The 24,066-nt window shown below is 39.0% G+C and overlaps 1 non-coding gene across 1 annotated transcript; it reads left to right on the forward strand.

The window, feature by feature from the left end:
* The first annotated feature begins 16,886 nt into the window (after positions 1 to 16,886).
* On the forward strand, positions 16,887 to 16,947 carry LOC143661812 (U7 small nuclear RNA). Its single transcript, XR_013164858.1, has one exon. It is a non-coding gene; the product is annotated as a U7 small nuclear RNA (small nuclear RNA).
* Positions 16,948 to 24,066: the final 7,119 nt, after the last annotated feature.

Raw genomic sequence — 24,066 nt, forward strand, 5'->3', positions numbered from 1 at the left:
TGTGACTATGTCAAGAATGTTTGTATATTATTTACAACAAAAATATAAAAAAAAAGCAAAACAAAAAACCCTTGCATTGTGTGGTACATTTGTTATTATTCATGAAAGAACACTTTTATAATTGTACTATGAATTATAGTCTGTAGTTTACAATAGGATTCACTGTGTTGTACAATCTTGATTGTTTTAATTTTAATTTTTATCTTAGTAATATTTATACAACCTGGAATGTCCCCTTTTAACCACATTCACATACATAAATCAGTGCCATTACTTACTTTCACAATATTGTGCTACCATCACCGCCATTTGTTACCAAAACTTATCAATCAATCCAAGTAGAAACCTATATAATTTAAGCATTAATTCCCCATTGTCTACCCCAGCCCTGCCACTAGTAACCTTTATTCTAGATTCTGGCTCTATGAGTTTGCATATTCCAATTGTTTCATATCAGTGAGATCACACAATGTTTGTTCTTTTGTGCCGTTCGGCCAGCTTTTTGTTCACTCCCCAGTGCTTTTAAAAAGTAGTCTTAGCTGGAAGATGGCAGCTTAGTAAGACGCGCGGATCTTAGTTTCTTCTCCAGGACAGCTACTAGGGGAGTAGAAACGATACAGAAAGCGCCCAAAGCCACAACAGAGATAAAAAAGACAGCGTACCCCATCCTGGAACGGCTGGCTGGCTGAGAGAAGCAGCTCGGGTGAGATCGCCGAGGCGCGCGGGCCTCACCGGGCGGGGTGGCAAGTGGCCGGAGTTACTCCCTTCCCCCTTCCTGGGCCGGCTGGGAGAATTAGAGAGGCGGTCCCCTGAAACCAAGGTGGCTGGCGCCCACACCACGCGCAGCCCCCCGGACCAACTGAGAGAATTGGATCGGAAATCCCCAGGCCGCGGAGAACGGTGACGGGTGGGGGAGGCCCCTTCCAAACCCGTGACTCCCGGGGAACGTGCACTCTCTCGGGCGGGCCGCTGCCGCTGGTGCCCGCCCGCCATGCTTGTCGCCCAGGGCCGACTAGGAAATTCGGACGGGCTCTTTCCCGGGCTGCGGCGACCAGCAAACCTCCCTGCGTTCAGACCCCGGGCCGGCTCAAGCCGCTTCAGCTAGCGAACCCCCCGGACGGCGAGAGTTTTCCAAAGTTTAAGGTCCCACAGCACCTTTTACTGGTGGGACCCGCAGACAAACGTGTGCCACGAGCGCCACCTACTGGGCAGGATAAGAAAAACAGAACCCAGAGATTTCACAGGAAAATCTTCCAAACTTTTGGATCCAATACCCAGGGAAATCTGTCTAAATGCGCAGACGCCAACAGAAGATAACGGATCACGCTCAAATAATTGAAAATATGGCCCAGTCAAAGGAACAAACCAATAGTTCAAATGAGATACAGGAGCTGAGACAACTAATGCTAAATATACGAACAGAAATGGAAAACCTCTTCAAAAATGAAATCGATAAATTGAGGGAGGACATGAAGAAGACATGGGCTGAACATAAAGAAGAAATAGAAAAATTGAAAAAACAAATCACAGAACTTATGGAAGTGAAGGACAAAGTAGAAAAGATAGAAAAAACAATGGATACCTACAATGATAGATTCAAAGAGACAGAAGATAGAATTAGTGATTTGGAGGATGGAACATCTGAATTCCAAAAACAAACAGAAACTATCGGGAAAAGAATGGAAAAATTTGAACAGGGTATCAGGGAACTCAAGGACAATATGAACCGCACAAATATACGTGTTGTGGGTGTCCCAGAAGGAGAAGAGAAGGGAAAAGGAGGAGAAAAACTAATGGAAGAAATTTTCACTGAAAATTTCCCAACTCTTATGAAAGACCTAAAATTACAGATCCAAGAAGTGCAGCGCACCCCAAAGAGATTAGACCCAAATAGGCGTTCTCCAAGACACTTACTAGTTAGAATGTCAGAGGCCAAAGAGAAAGAGAGGATCTTGAAAGCAGCAAGAGAAAAACAATCCATCACATACAAGGGAAACCCAATAAGACTATGTGTAGATTTCTCAGCAGAAACCATGGAGGCTAGAAGACAGTGGGATGATATATTTAAATTACTAAAAGAGAAAAACTGCCAACCAAGACTCCTATATCCAGCAAAATTGTCCTTCAAAAATGAGGGAGAAATTAAAACATTCTCAGACAAAAAGTCACTGAGAGAATTTGTGACCAAGAGACCAGCTCTGCAAGAAATACTAAAGGGAGCACTAGAGTCAGATACAAAAAGACAGAAGAGAGAGGTATGGAGAAGAGTGTAGAAAGAAGGAAAGTCAGATATGATATATATAATACAAAAGGCAAAATGGCAGAGGAAAATATTATCCAAACAGTAATAACACTAAATGTTAATGGACTGAATTCCCCAATCAAAAGACATAGATTGGCAGAGTGGATTAAAAAACAGGATCCTTCTATATGTTGTCTACAGGAAACACATCTTAGACCCAAAGATAAACATAGGTTGAAAGTGAAAGGTTGGGAAAAGATATTTCATGCAAATAACAACCAGAAAATAACAGGAGTGGCTATACTAATATCCAACAAGTTAGACTTCAAATGTAAAACAGTTAAAAGAGACAAAGAAGGGACACTATATACTAATAAAAGGAACAATTAAACAAGAAGACATAACAATCATAAATATTTATGCACTGAACCAGAATGCCCCAAAATATGTGAGGAATACACTGCAAACACTGAAAAGGGAAATAGACACAAATACCATAATAGTTGGAGACTTCAATTCGCCACTCTCATCAATGGACAGAACATCTAGACAGAGGATCAATAAAGAAATAGAGAATCTGAATATTACTATAAAGGAGCTAGACTTAACAGACATTTATAGGACATTACATCCCACAAGAGCAGGATACACCTTTTTCTCAAGTGCTCATGGATCATTCTCAAAGATAGACCATATGCTGGGTCACAAAGCAAGTCTTAACAAATTTAAAAAGATTGAAATCATACACAACACTTTCTCGGATCATAAAGGAATGAAGTTGGAAATCAATAATAGGCGGAATGCCAGAAAATTCACAAATACCTGGAGGCTCAACAACACACTCTTAAACAACGAGTGGGTCAAAGAAGAAATTGCAAGAGAAATTAGTAAATACCTCGAGGCAAATGAAAATGAAAACACAACATATCAAAACTTATGGGATGCAGCAAAGGCAGTGCTAAGAGGGAAATTTATTGCCCTAAATGCCTATATCAGAAAAGAAGAAAAGGCAAAAATGCAGGAATTAACTGTTCAATTGGAAGAACTGGAGAAAGAACAGCAAACTAATCCCAAAGCAAGCAAAAGGAAAGAAATAACAAAGATCAGAGCAGAAATAAATGAAACTGAAAATATGAAAACAGTAGAGAAAATCAATAAGACCAGAAGTTGGTTCTATGAGAAAATCAATAAGATTGATGGGCCCCTATCAAGATTGACAAAAAGAAGAAGAGAGAGGATGCAAATAAATAAGATCAGAAATGGAAGAGGAGACATAACTACTGACCTCACAGAAATAAAGGAGGTAATAACAGGATACTATGAACAACTTTACGCTAATAAATACAACAATTTAGATGAAATGGATGGGTTCCTGGAAAGACATGAACAACCAACTTTGACTCAAGAAGACATAGATGACCTCAACAAACCAATCACAAGTAAAGAAATTGAATTAGTCATTCAAAAGCTTCCTAAAAAGAAAAGTCCAGGACCAGATGGCTTCACATGTGAATTCTATCAAACGTTCCAGAAAGAATTAGTACCAATTCTCCTCAAACTCTTCAAAAAAATCGAAGTGGAGGGAAAACTACCTAATTCATTCTATGAAGCCAACATCACCCTCATACCAAAACCAGGCAAAGATATTACAAAAAAAGAAAACTACAGACCAATCTCTCTAATGAATACAGATGCAAAAATCCTCAATAAAATTCTAGCAAATCGTATCCAACAACACATTAAAAGAATTATACATCATGACCAAGTAGATTCATCCCAGGTATGCAAGGATGGTTCAACATAAGAAAATCAATTAATGTAATACACCATATCAACAAATCGAAGCAGAAAAATCACATGATCATCTCAATTGATGCAGAGAAGGCATTCGACAAGATTCAACATCCTTTCCTGTTGAAAACACTTCAAAAGATAGGAATACAAGGGAACTTCCTTAAAATGATAGAGGGAATATATGAAAAACCCACAGCTAATATCATCCTCAATGGGGAAAAATTGAAAACTTTCCCCCTAAGATCAGGAACAAGACAAGGATGTCCACTATCACCACTATTATTCAACATTGTGTTGGAGGTTCTAGCCAGAGCAATTAGACAAGAAAAAGAAATACAAGGCATCAAAATTGGAAAGGAAGAAGTAAAACTATTACTGTTTGCAGACGATATGATACTAAACGTCGAAAACCCGGAAAAATCCACAACAAAACTACTAGAGCTAATAAATGAGTACAGCAAAGTAGCAGGTTACAAGATCAACATTCAAAAATCTGTAGCATTTCTATACACTAGTAATGAACAAGCTGAGGGGGAAATCAAGAAACGAATCCCATTTACAATTGCAACTAAAAGAATAAAATACCTAGGAATAAATTTAACTAAAGAGACAAAAAACCTATATAAAGAAAACTACAAAAAACTGCTAAAAGAAATCACAGAAGACCTAAATAGATGGAAGGGCATACCGTGTTCATGGATTGGAAGACTAAATATAGTTAAGATGTCAATCCTACCTAAATTGATTTACAGATTCAATGCAATACCAATCAAAATCCCAACAACTTATTTTTCAGAAATAGAAAAACCAATAAGCAAATTTATCTGGAAGGGCAGGGTGCCCCGAATTGCTAAAAACATCTTGAGGAAAAAAAACGAAGCTGGAGGTCTCGCACTGCCTGACTTTAAGGCATATTATGAAGCCACAGTGGTCAAAACAGCATGGTATTGGCATGAAGATAGATATATTGACCAATGGAATCGAATAGAGTGCTCAGATATAGACCCTCTCATCTATGGACATTTGATCTTTGATAAGGCAGTCAAGCCAACTCACCTGGGACAGAGCAGTCTCTTCAATAAATGGTGCCTAGAGAACTGGATATCCATATGCAAAAGAATGAAAGAAGACCCATATCTCACACCCTATACAAAAGTTAACTCAAAATGGATCAAAGATCTAAACATTAGGTCTAAGACCATAAAACAGTTAGAGGAAAATGTTGGGAGATATCTTATGGATCTTACAACTGGAGGCGGTTTTATGGACCTTAAACCTAAAGCAAGAGCACTGAAGAAGGAAATAAATAAATGGGAGCTCCTCAAAATTAAACAGTTTTGTGCATCAAAGAACTTCATCAAGAAAGTAGAAAGACAGCCTTCACAATGGGAGACAATATTTGGAAATGATATATCAGATAAAGGTCTAGTATCCAGAATTTATAAAGAGATTGTTCATCTCAACAACAAAAAGACAGCCAACCCAATTACAAAATGGGAAAAAGACTTGAACAGACACCTATCAGAAGAGGAAATACAAATGGCCAAAAGGCACATGAAGAGATGCTCAATGTCTCTGGCCATTAGAGAAATGCAAATCAAAACCACAATGAGATGTCATCTCACACCCACCAGAATGGCCATTATCAACAAAACAGAAAATGACAAGTGCTGGAGAGGATGCGGAGAAAGAGGCACACTTATCCACTGTTGGTGGGAATGTCAAATGGTGCAACCACTGTGGAAGGCAGTTTGGCGGTTCCTCAAAAAGCTGAATATAGAATTGCCATACGACCCAGCAATACCATTGCTGGGAATATACTCAAAGGACTTAAGGGCAAAGACACAAACGGACATTTGCACACCAATGTTTATAGCAGCGTTATTTACAATTGCAAAGAGATGGAAACAGCTGAAATCTCCATCAACAGAAGAGTGGCTAAACAAACTGTGGTATATACATACGATGGAATACTATGCAGCTTTAAGACAGGATAAACTTATGAAGCATGTAATAACATGGATGGACCTAGAGAACATTATGCTGAGTGAGTCTAGCCAAAAACTAAAGGACAAATACTGTATGGTCCCACTGATGTGAACAGACATTCGAGAATAAATTTGGAATTTGTCCTTGATAACAGAGTCCAGCAGGAGGTAGAAACAGGGTAAGATAATGGCCAATTGGAGTTGAAGGGATACAGACGGTGTAACAGGAGTAGATACAAAAACTCAAAAATGGACAGCACAGTAATACCTAATTGTAAAGTAATCATGTTAAAACACTGAATGAAGCTGCATCTGAGCTATAGGTTTTTGTTTTGTTTTGTTTTGATTTTACTATTATTACTTTTATTTTTTTCTCTATATTAACATTCTATATCTTTTTCGGTTATGTTGCTAGTTCTTCTAAACCAACGCATATGTACTAAGAAATGATGATCATGCATCTATGTGATGATGTTAAGAATTAATGATTGCATATGTAGAATGGTATGATCTCTAAATGTTGGGTTAATTTCTTTTTTTCCGTTAATTAAAAAAAAAAAAAAGAGAGAAGGGATAATTGGAGCTGAAGGGATACAGACTGTACAACGGGACTGGATATAAAAACTCAGAAATGGACAGCACAATACTACCCAATTGTAATGCAATTATGTTAAAACACTGAATGAAGCTGCATGTGAGGTATAGGTTTTTTGTTTTTGCTTTTTTTTTCTTTCTATTATTGTTTTAATTCTTATTCTGTTGTTTTTTTATTTCTTTTTCTAAATCGATGCAAATGTACTAAGAAATGATGAATATGCAACTATGTGATGTTATTAAGAATTACTGATTGTACATGTAGATTGGAATGATTTCTAATTGTTTTGTTAATTCTTTTTTTAATTAATAAAAAAAAAGAAAAAAAAAGAAGGCTATATGTTCTCAAAGAGTATGAATAAAAGCCTTTGCAAGAAAAAAAAAAGTAGTCTTAAAAACATTTCACTTAGAGTTTATCATTTGTATCAGTAGGAGTGTTAGTTCAATACAAGTATCAAAGTCTAGCCCTGCTGAGAACTTGGTATTAACTGGTTTTTGCTAGACTTCCAGAAAATAAAGTGTTTAAATCTCAGACCCTGCTTTCAGTATTCTGAAAATCCAATTGGAAAGAGTTAACGTATGAATCAATGACAGAATAAAAAGGCAATGTACGAGTTAAGATTACACAGATAATAAAAACTAACCAAGGCTTGAAGAGTTCAGAGAAGAAAAGGATTTAATAAAAGATATTTTTAAGTAGATGAACATTAATGTTCTGTGCCATCATTCAAACTCTTTCTTGAAAATTCCTTCTTTAGAGTAGCATGTGTGCAAGGCCAGATTTTTTTACAAATTGAGTGTCAGTACTACTTCTCAAATGCCAGAGGGCTATGATTTCTTTTTGGCATGATGAGCAGGCACCAGGAATCGAACCAGGGTCTCTGGAATGCCAGGCCAGAACTCTACCTGCTGAGCCACCGTGGCCCACCTGAGGGTTAGGATTTTGAGATGGTCTAGTGGGACATTGTTGGTAAAAATCGTCTTGACAATGTGTGTGAGAGTTTGTCCTTGGCCAGGACATGGAAAACAATTACCTTCTAGCTAGGCCACTGAACCATCAATTTCCATAGTTACACCCAGAACTGAGAATACCTCTGGGGAGTGCGGAAACTTATAGGACTTTACCATTTAGTATTTGAGTTCTGAGAGCCCAGGTACCTAAGTCATTTTTCCAGTAAAAGAAGTAAAATATACAGTGGAAATGGAAAAAAAAAAGATTTGGGTAAATTACCTATCTTCATATTCACTAATTCTTGAGATTTTGAGAGCGTGGCTTCATTTCACCTTGTCAGGTATTCCAGCTTTCCAGGGATCGATTGCTGTAAGCTCTAGCTGGCCAACCACTTGGTCCTTTTATGCCACCCTTCAGCCAGGGTTCTGCTTTTGAGTGTCACATACCCCATGAACCTGTTCATCAAATCAATCAGCTTTTAACAGTCTAGTTTCACATTGGGTTTTGAATGAATTCATAAGTTTAAAAGAACATTCTTACAGTGTTGCTAGGAATCAAAGAGAGCAAGAACCCTACAACAGTAAAATCTTTTTAAATCCTCAAAAATATCAAGCAAAAAACATGGAATTAACTCCAGTATTAGAAAAAACATATAGAGTGATGCTCAGTCCCATGAGAGCTCATCACCTACTTCCTAAGAAGAAAGAATTCTATTTTGGATGCTTAGATTAATGTGTGGCACCAGAACCCTCTCATACCTATATTCATTGAGTATACCTTCAGTTTCTGCAAGCATTACATTATCAAAATTCATGGAGTATGGATGAAAGGAACTTTGCACATTTAAATTAAAAAGCGGATTCTTTCTATGAGCTGGTTATTTATTGAGATCCTTGCAGTATTAGCATTAAAGTAAAATAAAGCAGTTGTCTAGTAAGTTTTCAACAAATAAATTAAGTAACTCCAGGACAAGAAAATATATATTCTTGCTTCTTTTTTTCCTAGAACAATCTGATGATTAGCAACCCAATTATTACACATTTTGTCAGACAAAAATTGTCCAATTGTTTGTCATTTGGTCTACTAATAGGAATATTAAAAATACTATACTTCCTTCTATTTCCAACCTTTATCCAGTCAACAAACATTTATTAATTTCTATCTAAAGTCCAAGGCCCAGATGATAGAGAGAGGAGCAAACTTAGTTCTGAAATCAAGAAGTTCACAAATATTCACAAACCATTAGACCCAGTGACACTTAATTTAGCAGACTTGCCTCCAATGGCCTATGGAGACAAAGAGGAGATGGATATGTGCTAGGCAAAGTCTGGGAGAAAGAACATTCCTAACAGATTACCTGCACCTGCAATGGCAGGAAGACGTCAACTCCACGGGAAAAACAAAGTAGGTGATCCCACCTGGCTGCACCAAGAGTCCAGGAGCAAAAGGGTGAGAAGAGAGGCTGGTCAGACCTCCTGGCATTGGGAAACATGCCTGGAAGTTCAGACTTTGGCCTCTTAGCATCAGGGAGCCACCAGAAGGTTTTAAGAAGGACATTATCTGATTTATGCTTACACATTCCTCTGGAAACGGTGTATAGAATGAACTAGAGGGGAGCGAGTTAGGTGTTTATGCAATTGTCCAGACAAGACACGATGAGGACAGAAGAGTATCATTCTGTCCTACAAAGGAATGAAGAACTGACACATGCTACAGCGTGGATGAATCTTGATAGTATCATGCTGAGTGACAGAAGGCATTCGCAAAGGCTACAAATTGTATGATTCTGTTTGTATGAAGTGTTCAGAAGCGGCAAATCCATAGAGACAGAAAGTAGACTAGTAGTCTCTTTGGGGTGGGAGAAGATGGGATTAGGGGAGGGGTGACACCTAATACGTGCAGGGTTTCTTTTTGAGGTAATGAAAACTTTCCAGGATTGATTGTGGTGATGAAAACACAACTGAGGAACACACGAAAAGCCATTAAATGTGTACACTTTGAACAGGCAAATTTTAGGGCATGTGAATTATATCTCAAATAGAAACACCAAAGGAAACGAAATGATAAGACCTGAATGAAAGTAGTGACAAAGCTCGGCTTCTGACCTGCAGGGCTGGTGGGCTGCTGCCGTTGGGATGGGAAATTCAGAAGGATGACAAAGTCCCAGGACATACTGGCTTGAGATGCCTGGAGGTACCGAGATGGGAATGGATAATAACCAGATACGTGGGTGTGGCACTTATGAGACGGAACTAGCACCGAGGGGGGGCTGCAGAGGAGTCAGCAAGCGCTTTCTGCTTAGAACTGTGGGTGTGAATCAAACCAACTGCAAAGGGCGTATGAGGTGAGAAGAGGGCTGAAGAGACCAGTAAGAAGAGTCAGTGTTTAAGGAACAGGGGGAAGGGGTGTGCTGGAAGGAGAGTGCAAAGGAGCTGTGAGAAAGCAGAGGTGAATAAATGCCCTAATAGCTGCCGAGAACAGTCACAGCACTAACTCAGTATTTAAAAATATTCAGGAGCGTCTCTGAACAATTTTGCTAAAGCAGAAAATCTGGTATTCAAGTGGGCCCTGGCTGCACTCTACACATCTCACTGGCTCCCCACCCCGCCTCTACTCCCCTCATGTGGCTGCTACCTTCATACCCTATCCATCCTTGCCCTTTCATTTTTGCTGCTTTGCTAATGAAGTAGTTATGTTGGGCTTTCATCGTAATTAGCATTAATTTAGTTAAGGGCTTTGTAATGAATCCTTTATGCTAACTCATCTTTTTATTCATCAATATATCGCAGAACACGTGAAAGCAAAATATTTTTCTAACTGACAGATTAAATTAACCTTTTTCACCCTAAAAGGAGGGTGGAAGGAAAAATATCCAGATAAATTGGGCCACAAAAATCTCCTTTTCTGAAATTTTAAAGGTCTGCTTTAAAATTTACACTTGAAAACAGCAAAAATAAGCCCATCCAAACTATACTATTTCCCATTTTTTCTCAATTTGCAAGCCATCTCTTTTCAATTAGCTCTGATTAAAAAAAAATAAGGAGGGATGTGAGGGTCTGAGCTGGTTTGAAAGGATGTATATCCCCTAGAAAAGACACATTTTAATCTAAATCCCATTTCATAAAGGCCAAATAATCCCTATTCAGTACTGTATGTTTGAAACTGTAATCAGATCATCTCTCTGGAGATGTGACTTAATCAAGAGCAGTTGTTAAACTGGATTAGGTGAAGACATGTCTCCACCCATTTGGGTGGGTCTTGATAAGTTTCTGGAACCCTATAAAAGAGGAAACATTTTGGGGAATGAAGGAGATTCAGAGAGAGCAGAGAATGCTGCAGCACCACAAAACAGAGAGTCCATGAGCCAATGACCTTTGGAGATAAAGAAGGAAAATGCCTCCTGGGGAACTTCATGAAACAGGAAGCCAGGAGAGGAAGCTAGCAGATGACGCTGTGTTCGCCATGTGCCCTTCCAGATGAGAGAGAAACTGTGTTTGTCATGTGCCCTTCCACTTGAGAGAGAAACCCTGAACTTCATCAGCCTTCTTGAACCAAGGTATCTTTCCCTGGATGGATGCCTTACATTGGACATTTCTCTAGACTTGTTTTAATTGGGACATTTTCTCAGCCTTGGAACTGTAAACTAGCAACTTATTAAATTCCCCCTTTTAAAAGCCATTCTGTTTCTGGTATATTGCATTACTGCAGCTAGCAAACTTGAACAGAGTAGTTCAGTGGGAAAATTCTCGCCTTCCATGAGGGAGACCTGAGTTCGATTCCAGCCCATGCACTTCCCAAACAAACAAAGAAACCAAAAGACAAACAAACAAATTTAACAAATGGTTGACCTACAATAACGGTATACTCATGTGGGAAAAGAACGAAATTTGGCCCCGCCATACAGCATACAAAAATAAATAAATAAATACAGATTTTTCATTACTCTATTTTGTATCTGTTCAGGATTTCCTTATTCGAGTTCAGTGCTACCAACTCACGTGCTCCAGATAACGTCCTTTCTTCTTCCTTTCAGTGCAATAGGCAGAGCTGACATGTAAGTCCGCTTTACACTTATTACAAATCCCTTTCGCACATTCCATTCGCCCCGATCCTCACAGCAGCTCTGGGTGGAAGCAGCAGGGTGAGGTGCCCTGAGTTGAAACCCGCTGCCTGGCACGGGGCATGTCACTCTCTCTCTGCCTCCTTTTCTCACCTGTAAGATGACTGCTGCCCAGTGACTGCTGCCCAGTGGGATTGCTGTTGGCCATTAACTGAATCCATCTGGGCGAGATGCTTAAAACGGTGCCTGGTACAGAGTACAGTTTCAACAAATTTCATTCATATTGCAGTTTTCAGGAATCAGAAGCGCAAGATAGGCTGCTGAGAACCCCGCAGTAGAGTCTGGACTCGGGTCGGTCCTATCAGAGCCAGAGGCTCTCCACGCGGCCACTGCGCCTGGAGGTAACGCGGGCCCAGGAGGGCCACGCGGCAGCCTGCAGAGCCCACCGGTGGATGCGGCCGCTGCACAACCAGCGCGCAGCTGGCGCCAGCGCAGTGACCCCTGGTGAGACCCAGCTTGGGGTTTCCGGGGCTGCAGCCACATCTCTGATTTTATCCTCAGGATAGATTTCAAGGAGAGAAATTGCTGGGTCAGAGATTCCCAACTTTCTTTTTGCCTCCTGATATGATGCAGCTTGCCAGCTTGCTCTCTGAAAAGCCCCGAGCCAATTTCCACCGCTTGGTATGAGTAGCACATGAGAACGGTTTCTTCATGTTGAACATTTTCTTTAAAAGATCTATGTCACGTCGACCAGACTGAAAATGATATTTCAACGTCCTTTGAGTGTGCCTTTCTGGAAATTCCATATAGGCTAAACGATTTTCCCCCCTCATGTTTATTGCCCATTTAAACTGTGTGTGTGTGGTTTATGTCATTGGCTTATGTTTTCTATTTGGTGGTTTTTTTTGAGGTTTTTCTTATTGATTTTAAGTATTTTTATATTTTAAATATATTAACCGTTGTCCGATTTATTACAAATATGTTCTCCCATTTGGTCATTTGCCTTTTCATTTCTTCATAGTGTGTGTTTCTCTTTCTTTATTTTTTTACTTTTTTTTTGCATGGGCAGGCACTGGGAATCGAACCCAGGGCTCCAGCATGGCAGGCCAGAACTCTGCCTGCTGAGCCACTGTGGCCCACGCTCTTAATTTTTTTAACCAAGTAGTACTTTTAATGTTTATGTAGTTAAACCTGTTGCTCTGCTTCACAGTGATTTCCTCCATGGCTTTTATGGAGTCTCAGTCATTTTGTCTCTCAGATTTTGCTCTTTCAGACGGAAGTTCTATGGATTGTCCTGCTGGTGGGAACTCTTGGGGCCAGCCTCTCACAGCAGTACACAGTACACCAGCACACCGGCCATCTGCATCCAGACACAAACCCCAGACCCACAGAAGCTTTTCTGAATGACCACCTGTCGTCTTCTCGCCATCGAGACTTGAGCATGATCGCTGATGTGGTCTGTGACCCAGGTTTTGTGCGTGTGGTCTGTAGATTCCAGAACCACAGTGGGCTTGGGGAGAGGAGGGAGCACAGAAACCTTCGTTAATCTAACAGGAGGCAGAAAAAGAAAATGAAGAAGGATAAGGGTAGCAAGTTTTACAAACACATGTATGGTACATACATCAGGCCAAATACATCAGTTTTTAAAAAAAAAAACGGTGTGTGCCTTAGATCAGACTACCAAATATCTGTATTTACAATAGACACAACTGAAACATTAAGAAAGGTTGAAAGTAAAGGGATGGTATGGACATTGAATTATTGGTCTCAATTCTTCACTCCTCTCTGTACTTCTTCCCTGGCCTCAGTCCTGCCTCTTGACTTTGGGCTTGGCCAATGGAACTTGCTTGGCCAATGGAACTGGCCAGAAATGAAATGTGCCAGTTCTTAGACTAGGCCTTAAGAGACCTCACATATTTCTTATTTCCTCTTGTGACTTGACATTGCAATGAGAAGAGGTTGCCCTGGGTAGCTGCTGCCTCTTCAGCATAGGGACCAAAATAAACATACAGAGAGAAGGGGTATCCCCCCCCCCCCAATCCACAGCCCAACAGTGAGAAGCCGCCTGATCTGCACAACACAACACAGTTTAGGTCAGCTTTAGCTGTTCTGCAGATCCATGAGAATAACTGATTGTAATGTTAAGCCCCTGAGTTTTGAAAGTGGTTTCTTATACGGCATTATCATGGCATTAGCTATCTCATAGCTACTAGAACATAAAACAAGCAAAAAATGATTTTAAAGTAAAAATCACGAATAAGGATGAGGAGAATAACTGCATAATAATAAAAGAACATGTGTGCACTTAACAGAACAGTCTCAAAAAAATGAAAACAAACTCTTACAGAATTATAAAAAAATGTTGACAGGGCAGGCCTCAGTGGCTCAGCAGGCAGAGTTCTTGCCTGCCATGCCGGAGACCTGGGTTCAATTCCCAGTGCTTGCCCATGCAAACAAACAAACAAACAAACAAACAAAAAATAGTTGACAAGTTCAGAATCAAGTGGAAGAATTTAAATACATTTTTCTCAATTACTAGGATTAGAAGGATATAGAAGATTGGAAGAACAAAGTTAAACTTTACAAATGTTGGTAGTACATAGACAGATTAGCGAGCTAGAAAGAGAACAAACATATTTTTAAGTACATATAGTATTTTTTCAATATTGTATAGAATACAGAACTTAGCACATGAGAAGTACTTCAAAAACACTTATTGAGTAAACGAATGATGTTACAAGAAGCAGTCGTGGGAAACACATTTATCAGTGAGGTATAATGAGAATAGGCTCCCACCGCATCTTCTGCTCCCAAGTGCTGGGATTGGACCAATTCTGGTACTTGATAAAATTTTCACAGGTCAGCAGTAACATGAGAAAAATAAGCACAAGGCATCAAATTATTTATAAAGCTAACTTTACTTATAAAGAGCTAATTTTTATTCTAGGTTTATGCCTTCCCATCCTCTTTAGTGTCAAAAAATTGTCCTTTATTTTATGAAATGATGTTAATAATATGAAGTAACTTTTTCATGTGTTTATTTGAAGAAAAAATGTTGAATGCCCCACGTCAGATGCCAAATATTTGTTTTTGTTTAAATTGTTTGTTGGTCTGGGATGCCTCCTAATGATGGCATTTCTTTCCTCCACGTTCTGAGCTTTATCTGAATGTCGGAATGACTGGTTTTACGGAAACCATAAACTGAACGATTGAGGGATCTTGTAAACTGAGCATAATTACCTTTGCTTTGACTACTAGGAAGTTTGGGGCCAAATTTGCAGCCTCTCTTTGGCAACCAGACAAGATCTGCATTTCCACATGCTGACCTCACCCTGAGCTTTTCTACTACTCCTTTTATTATCTATTTGCTGTCACTCTTCCTTTCATACTACTGTACTTTATGTAGTTCTTAAAATATTTAGAAGTGGAGGGGCTTAAGTGAAAAATAAATCATTTTCTTTCGGTGTTCAGAGAACCAATCCTTTATTCAGAACTCCATTTGCTTACTAGGCACCAAGAGGAGATGTAACATCTATGATCTCCATTTGAATCCTCGTTTTGTACAAGATACTTTTGTATTTTTCTAATCCCCCAGATTCACCACCCTCTGTAAAGCTAGGGTCTATGCAGTAGCCTACGGTTCCTGAAAAAATCCTTTTGGTCTGTTAATTGCTTTTATGTTATTGTAATCATAGTCATTTATTTATTTATTTATGCCATTTTGGCCTGCAATATCGTAGGCCTATTTTTTTTCTTTTTGTATGCTGTGTGGACCTCTGTTTGATATAGTGATTCCGTCTGACTTGTTCAGGGTACCATTTAAGAATAGTAATCAAGCATCTCCTTTTTTTTAAATTTTAGCTTGAGGAAGAAGATGAATTCTGTTGATTCACCATCTCCTTTACCTTTTGCATTATAATCAAGAACTCCTTTAAATCTCTAATCATTTTTTTCCTTTGATATAGCCTTGAGAACCTCTTCTAGTTTTGGAAGCACTTTAAAGTTACCCAGCAAAGTCTTTTTGGGCCATCCATTGTTGGCCTCTTTGTAAGTTGTTCAGGCCCCTCATTTGGCTCCTTGTAATTTTTGAGAGAGATGTTTGTCTTGCAATAACCTCTTTGCTTCTGACAGACAGTGACAACATACATTTAACAAAAAAACTAATTATGTTGGCAAATTTTCCATTCATTGAAGCACTACTCAGAACATGTGTCCTTGGCAAGAGCATTCAGCAGGAAAACTGTGAAACTCCATCTGATCACTGCAGCAAGCTTCTACTGAAGCACAGGGAGAAAAGAGTCTCAAAACTGTTGTAGGGGAGTTCAAGGCAAATCATATTTCTATGAAAAATTGATGTACTATCAAACACAATGGTAGCCCTAGACATTTCAGTGGGCTTGTGTTATGAAAGGTGTAACTCTTGGGTTTTATGCCCACACACAGTAAACGTATCAGGAATGTCTGAAACGTCTACCTCATTTCTAAAACTCTTAAATTGCCATCCTGCATTTTTAAAAGTCATATAAAAGCATGGATATGTTATATGAAGAGTGCAATGATTTTTCTGCCTTCTGTCTCTGGAGTTAAAAAAAATGAGGCAATATTTTAAAGAGCCATCAAGTTCAGTGTTACTACAATAATAAAAACTTTCAATAGGGAATGTTCTAAAAGAGATTTGGCTTTTTGTACTCGATACAGTACAAGACTAGGAGACTAAGAATATGTAGTAACAAACTATTTAGAAGAAGAAAGCATGTGTTCAAGCAACTTTAGGTGATTTGCAAGCAAAATAGAATCTCAACTATTAGAAGTGAAAATATCACAATCTTTGTTCTCAACTGGAAATAAATTCAGTTTACGCCAAGTAACAAGCTGTGATCCTATTTCAGTTAAGGAAGTTAAAAACTTCCCTGAGTCCACAAACTCCACTGATTTGTTGTAAGTCTTGGTGTGCAGAGAGTTGAGCCCATTCACAGTCCCATCCTCCCTGGTCCACACATGTCTCCAGGACTTTTGTGTAAACATGTTTTTTTATTCCAATTCTCCACTTCCATTTGCTTCCATAGGCAACCATTCTAATGTATTTCAATTATTTAGTTAATACTTACTGCACACCTATTATGTATCAGTTCTAAGGGTTAGAAATACATCAGGAAAGGAAACAGGTAAAGATCCCTGCCTTCCAACAGCCTACATTCTAGTGGGAGATGCATAATAGAAATCAAGTAGTGACTATTATTAAAGGTTGATAAGTAATAGTGTTGCAGCTCTTTTAGAATTTGTCTAGCAGGTTTCCTGGCTTTAGCTGGAAACCTCCCTCCCCCCTCCAAAAAAAGGTTGATAAGTAAGATGGAGAAAATAAAACAGAGATGAGAGATAAATGTTTGGGGGGTGGGGGAAGGTATGCCATTTTAAACAAGGTAGTCAAGAAAAGCCTACTCAAGTGCCATTTGAGAAAAGACTGAAGGAGGTGAGAGAGTGAGCTATGCAGATATCAAGAGAAGACCTCCAGGTAGAAGTACCAGCAAGGAAAAAGTCCTTAAAGCAGGAATAGGCCTGGATGTTCAAGGAATGTTGGGGAAGGCCCTGTGACAGGAGCAGAACAGGCAAGAAGCAGAGGTCTTGGAGCCTGGGAAAGAAGTGGCAGGGGTCAGTGGTAGGGTCTTGAAGGTCATTCCAAGGACTTTATTTTTCTTCTGAGTGATAGAGAGACCTCCTGAAGCAGAGGAGACACATAACTGAAATCAGTTTTCAAAGGATCATTTCGGCTACCGAGAACTGACTATTGGGAACTAAGCGGGTAAGCAGGAAGACCACTTAGGAGGCTAAACTCAGGAAAGAAATGTTGGCGTGAATTAGGCTATTGGCAAGTGAAGGTGGTTAGAGGTGGACACATTTTGGATGTACCTGTCTTGAAGGCTTTGCTATCAGAACTTGCTGACAGCTGAGGAACATGTGAAAAAGAGAGGAGTCAAGAATAACTCTATTGCATCAGTTTGAGTAACTGGCCGGGTGGACTCGGCAGAATTCTAACATGGTCTCTGGCACTATGCCTGTGATTATGTTACCTTACTTGGCAACAGAGGTTTTGCAAATGTAATTATGGTTACTAATCAATTGACATCAAGGTAAATTATCTTAATGGTCCTAATCTAACCATAAGAGCCTTTGAAAAGCAGAGGATTTTCTCTGGCTTGCTGCAGAGAAGGAAGTTGGAGATTTCCCAAGCATAAGAGGGATTCAGGATGCTGTTGATAACTTGAAGATGGAGGGGACCACATGGCAAGGAATGTGGGCAACCTCTAAGAGCTGAGAGTTAATTAGCCAGGAAATGAGGACCTCATCCTCCAACCTCAGTCCTATAATTCCACCCACAACATAAATGAATTTGGAGGTAGAATTTTTCCCAGAGATTCCAGATAAGAGCCCAACTATGAGGAGTCTATTTCTGGGGGATTAATGAATTAGGCATGGTAGATGCACCTGGTGAAATACTATGTTACACTAGAAGCAAAGGATGTGCGGTTTGAGCATGGATCCTCAGGCTGCGTCACCTAAGTTTAACTACGGGTTCCAGCACTTGACATTGGGCAAGCAACCTTACTCTCTGGTTCTTTGTTTCTTCTTCTGTAAAATGAGAAAGATGATAAAACCTCTATTATACGGTAGTTGTGAAGACGCTGTCTGGAATGGTCACACCTACCAGTAGGCCCTCAGGGTTATGTGCAAACCATGGACATTTTGTAGCATTCTAATTATAGCCAGTCTGATGTGAATAAAGTGATATCTCATTGCTTTTGAATTTGCATTTCTCTTTAGATATCTCTTTATATGCTGTTCAATGTTATCCAGTTCTTGAAGCACCATTTATTGAAGAGGCTTCTCTGTCCCAGTTGAGTTGGCTTGACTGCATTATCAAAGATCTATTGTCCATATTTGAGAGGGTCTATTTCTGAACACTCAATTAGAGTCCATTGGTCAGTATATCTACCTTTAGGCCAGTACCATGCTGTTTTGACCACTGTAGCTTTGTAATATGCCTCAAAGTCAGGTAGTGTGAGACCTCCCACTTCATTTTTCTTAAGATATTTTTAGCTATTCAGGGCGCCCTGCCTGTATTAGTTAGGGTTCTCTTGAGAAACAGAGTCAACAGGAAATATTTGTAAATATAAAATTTATAAAAGTGTCTTATGTAACCATGGGAATGTAGAGTCCAAAATCCATAGGGCAGGCTGTGAAGCTGATGATTCTGATGGAGGGTTTGGATGAACTCCACAGGAGAGTCTTGCCAGCCAAAGCAGGAAGAGAGCCTGTCTCTTCTAAATCCTCCTTAAAAGGCTTCCAGTGATTAAATTAAGCATCACTCATTAAAGAAGACACTCCCCTTGGCTGATTACAAATGGGATCAGCTGTGGCTGTAGCTGACGTGATCATGACTTAATTCTATGAAATGTCCTCATAGCAAAAGACAGGCCAGCACTTGCCCAACCAGACAAACAGGTACCACCACTTGGCCAAGTTGACACATGAACCTGACCATGACACTGCCCTTCCAAATAAATCTGGTTATTGGGTTTTCTATTTCTGCAAAGTAAGCTGTTGGGATTTTAATTGGTATCATATTGAATCTATTCAACAGAAGTTTCCTTCTATTCCTATCCTATGGAGTGTTTTCATTAAGAAAGGATGTTGAATTTTGTCAAATGCCTTTTCTGCATCAATTGAGATGATCATGTGATTTTTCCACTTTGACTTATTGATACGGTGTATTACATTAATTGATTTTCTTATATTGAACCAGCTTTGTATACCTAGAATAAAACCCACTTGATCATGGTGTACAATTTTTTTTAATGTACTGCTGAATTCGATTTGCAAGTATTTTTGGAGGATTTTTGCATCTATATTCATTAAAGAGATTGGTCTGTAATTTTCTTTTCTTGTAGTATCTTTATCTGGTCTTGGTATTAGGGTGATGTTGTCTGCAAAGAATAAGTTAGTAGCTTTTTCTCCTCTTTAATTTTTTAAAGGAGTTTGAGCAGGATTGGTACTAATTCTTTCTTGAATGCTTGTTAGAATTCACATGTGAAGCCATCTGGTCCTGGACTTTTATTTTTGGGGAGCTTCTTGATGACTGATTCAATCTCTTTACTTGTAATTGGTTGGGTTGAGGTCATCTATTTCTTCTAGAGTCAATGTTGGTTGTTCATGCCTTTCTAGGAAGCTGTCCATTTCATCTACATTGCCTAGTTTATTATCATATAGTTGTTCATAGTATCCTCTCATTACCTCCTTTATTTCTGCAGCGTCAATGGTTATGTTCCCTCTTCCATTTCTTATTTTATTTATTTACATCCTTTCTCTCTCTTTTTTTGTCAGCCTAGCTAAGGATCTGTTGATTGTATTGATTTTCTCAAAGAACCAACACTGGTTTTGTTGATTTTTCTTTATTGTTTTCATATTTTCAATTCCATTTATTTCTTCTCTAATATTTGCTAATTCTTTCCTTTTGCTTTGGAGTTAGTTGCTGTTCTTTCTCTAGTTCTTCCAGGTAAGTAGTTAATTCCTTGATTTTTCCTCTTTCTTCTCCTTTAATAAAGGCATTTAATGTAATATATTTCCCTCTCAGCACCACCTTTGCTGCATCCCATAAATTGTGATATGTTGTGTTTTCATTTTCATTTTCCTCGAGGTATTTACTGATTTCTCTTTTAATTTCTTCCTTGACCTACTGGTTGTTTAAGAGTATGTTGTTTAGCCTCCATATATTTGTGCATTTTCTCACCCACTGCCTGTTATTGATTTCCAACTTCATTCCATTATTATCTGAGAAAGTGTTTTGTATAATTTCAATCTTTTAAAATTTATTGAGACTTTCTTTGTGACCCAGCATATGGTCTATCCTTGAGAATAATCCATGATCACTTGAGGAAAATGTTTATCCTGCTGTTGTGGAGTGTAATGTTCGTAAATGTCTGTTAAATCTAGTTCATCTATTGTATTTTTCAAAATCTCTGTTTCCTTATTTATCCTCTGTCTAGATGTTCTATCCATGGATGTGAGCCTGGATTTGAGGTCTCCAACTATTATCAGAGAGTTGTCTGCTTCTCACTTCAGTGTTGTTCAGTATTTGCCTCATGTGTTTTGGAGCACTCTGGCTCAGTACATAGATATTTTGATTGTTATTTCTTCTTGTTGAATTGTTCCTTTTATTGATACATAGTATCCTTTTTTGTCTCTTTCATTTGTTTTATATTTAAAGTCTAATTTGTCAGAGATTAGTTTAGCTACCCTTGCTCTTTTCTGCTTTGTTGTTTGCATGAGATATCTTTTTCCAACCTTTCACTTTCAACCTTTTTTTGTCCTTGGGTCTAAAGTGAGTGTCCTATAGACAACATATAGATAGGTCCTGTTTTTTTTTAAATCCATTCTGCCAGTCTATGTCTTTGATTAGGAAGTTTAATCCATTAACATTTAATGTTATCACAGTAAAGACAGTACTTTCTTGTGCCATTTTGTCTTTCGGGTTTTATATGTCTTATCTGATTTCTTTTCTCTTTTTATCTTTACTGATAGTCTTCATTTTTACACTCTTCTGCAGACTTCCCTCTCCTGTCTTTTCTTATCTGCCTATAGTACTCCCTTTAGTATTTCTTTAGTCTCTTAGTCACAAATTATCTCAGTGACTGTTTGTCTGAAAATATTTTAATCTCCCCCTCATTTTTGAAGGATAGTTTTGTTGAGTATAGAATTCTTGGTTGGCAGTTTTTATCTTTCAGAATCTTAAATACATCATTCTACTGCCTTCTCACCTCCTTGGTTTCTGCTGAGAAATCCACACATAGTCTTATTGAGCTTCTCTTGTAGTGCCTTTCTCTTGCTGCTTTCAAATTTCTCTCTTTGTCTTTGAAATTTGACTATTTGATTAGTATCTTGGAGTAGGTTTATTTGGGTCTATTTTGTTTGGGGTATGCTGTGCTTCTTAGATATGCAATTTTATGTCTTTCATAAGAGATGGGAAATTTTCAGTGATAATTTCCTCTATTAGTCTTTCTGCTCCTTTTCATTCTGTTCTCCTTCTGGGATGCCCATAACACATATATTCATGCACTTCATGTTGCCACTCAATTCTCTGAGACCTTGCATATATTTTTCAATTCTTTTCCCTATTTTCTTTTGTGTGTCATATTTCAGGCATCCTGTACTTCAGTTCACTAATTCTTTCTTCTACCTCTTTAAATTTATTATTGTAGGTCTCCATTGTTTTTCATCTCTTCTACTGTGCCTTTCATTCCCATAAGTTCTGCAATTTGTTCTTTTAAACTTTTGAGTTCTTCTCTATATTTACCCAATGTCTTCTTTATATCCTCTCTCAACTTGTTGATTTGATTTTTTATGAGATTTGGCATGTCTTTTCGAATATCCTGAATTAGTTGTTTCAGCTCCTGAATTTCATTTGAAATGTTGGTTTGTTCCTTTGACTGGGCCATATCTTTAATTTTCCTGGGATGAAAATTTCCTTTTTTTTTTTTGCTCCTTTTTGTCATTTTTTGCTGGTGTCTAGGCATTGATTTCCTAAATTAGTTTATTCTGGAGGTTGTTTTTACTCTCTTACCTGGGGCTTTCTTGTTGGATGTCTTTGTTCTTTATCTGTCTTTGGCATTTGGGTCAACTTATTTTAGATCTCTAGCATAGGTTCTGTTTAAGTGATCAGAATTTTTCAGTTCTTGTTTTTCTGTTTCTTTCTCTGCCTATATGGAGACTCTATTTTTTTTTTTAGGAAGTTCTTCTCAGATATTATCAGCACCATTCAGATTTTCTGAGGCCAGACAGGCCCATGTCTCAGGAGGAAAGACTTGCCAGTATCAAGTTTCCTTGAGGGTGAGACCCAGCAGGTTGTTAGACTATCCTAGGTAGCTTCTAGACTCTGTGCCTTTCCTATCCTTCTCAGAATGTTGTGCTTGTCTGCCCTCATTTTCCCTCCAGCATGAAGTTTTGCAGTGCCTTTAATTTTAACAGACTTTCCCTGCCAGGGTTATGGTTGAGACAGAGGCTGAGGTAGTAGGTCTGCTTTGGTTGTTTCTGTTTTCCAGCCCCTGGAGCCTGAATTCCCCAAAGGAGGGCCTCCACTTGAGCTAGGCCCTGCCCTCCTTTACTTGGGAAAGATACAACCTTTAGGGAATTTTCCCCATCCACGTGCTTATTTACTTTGTCTCTCAGGCATGCCTTAACTCCATTTTTGCCTGGGGTAGTGCTGGAGCCTGAGAATGTTTGCAGTTCTATGTAATGAGCTGTTAAGAAGTTAAAAAAAAATAAAAGCCTTTTCAGAGCTGGACTTCTATACCCTGGGTTTGTCAATCAAAAGCTGCTGGCAGCACGTGGCTGTATGCATCCCCAAGCTCTATGTGTCCCCTTTTCTTGAGGTCTAGCCCTTTTCCAGTATTTTGTGCTGTCCAGCAAAAAAAAGCCTTTGTTTTTTTGTTTTCTTTTCCCACCAGCCCTGTCTCTTCTTTGCTGATGCAAAAACTCCTGGTTCTTTCAGTGCTTACTCCAGGTTTATCTGTGCTCAGGGCTTATTTTCAGTAATCAGAATTGGTTAATTAATTCCACAATTGGAGCTTGGTTGAGGTAACTCCTTGCTACTAGTAAAGTCTGTTTCCTTTCCCTTCGTGGTACCAGCCTCCTGTGCCCATGGGGGACAGGTGCTGTCCTTGAGTCTTGGGAGACTTACAGGTCTGTGTGGGGTCTCAGCAAGTCCACCTATTCCAGACTGGTGTACAATGTATATCTGGTCATTGACGTCCCCCCAGCAGTTGTCCCATACAATTCCTGGCTGCTTACCAGCTTCTCTGGAGGGCAATGTAAATTCCACACCTTACTATGCTGCTATCTTGTGTCTCTGAACCATAGTATTAAATCAGATGATATATGGAAAACGTTTTTACCATGCCTACAGAAAGCATTAGATAAATTGCAGCTATTATTAACATATTACTATTAATTATGTTTGGGCTGCCATTTCATTTTCCCTTTCCTAAGTCCCATGACGGGATAGTCTGTCTCCCATGTGGCAGCACTGTCCCACCACCAGCCTCCATAGGCTCAGGACTTTGTGACGGAAGAAACAGGACTGAGAAACAATTTACATGCAGATCCAAGAGGAATCCTTTTTCAAAGATTAAATAATATTCAAACAGGAATTTTAAAGATGGAGTGATGTCAGGGCCAACAGCTAAGGCGGGGAGTGCTGCTCGCATGGAAGAAGACTCTTTCAGGGCACCTTCTGTGGGTGCGCATTCCGCAGGAGGAGAAATGGCACTTTGCTACCTCTTGCCCAGTGAGAGAGAAGATGCTCTGTCATACCAAGAGATATTTGAACCTCAAGGAGTGCCAACGGTAGGTTTTTTTTTTTTTGTCTTTTTTTTAAAAGACTGTG

The sequence above is a fragment of the Tamandua tetradactyla genome, chromosome 17 (assembly GCF_023851605.1).
Source record: "Tamandua tetradactyla isolate mTamTet1 chromosome 17, mTamTet1.pri, whole genome shotgun sequence".
NCBI classification, from domain to species: Eukaryota; Metazoa; Chordata; class Mammalia; order Pilosa; family Myrmecophagidae; genus Tamandua; species Tamandua tetradactyla.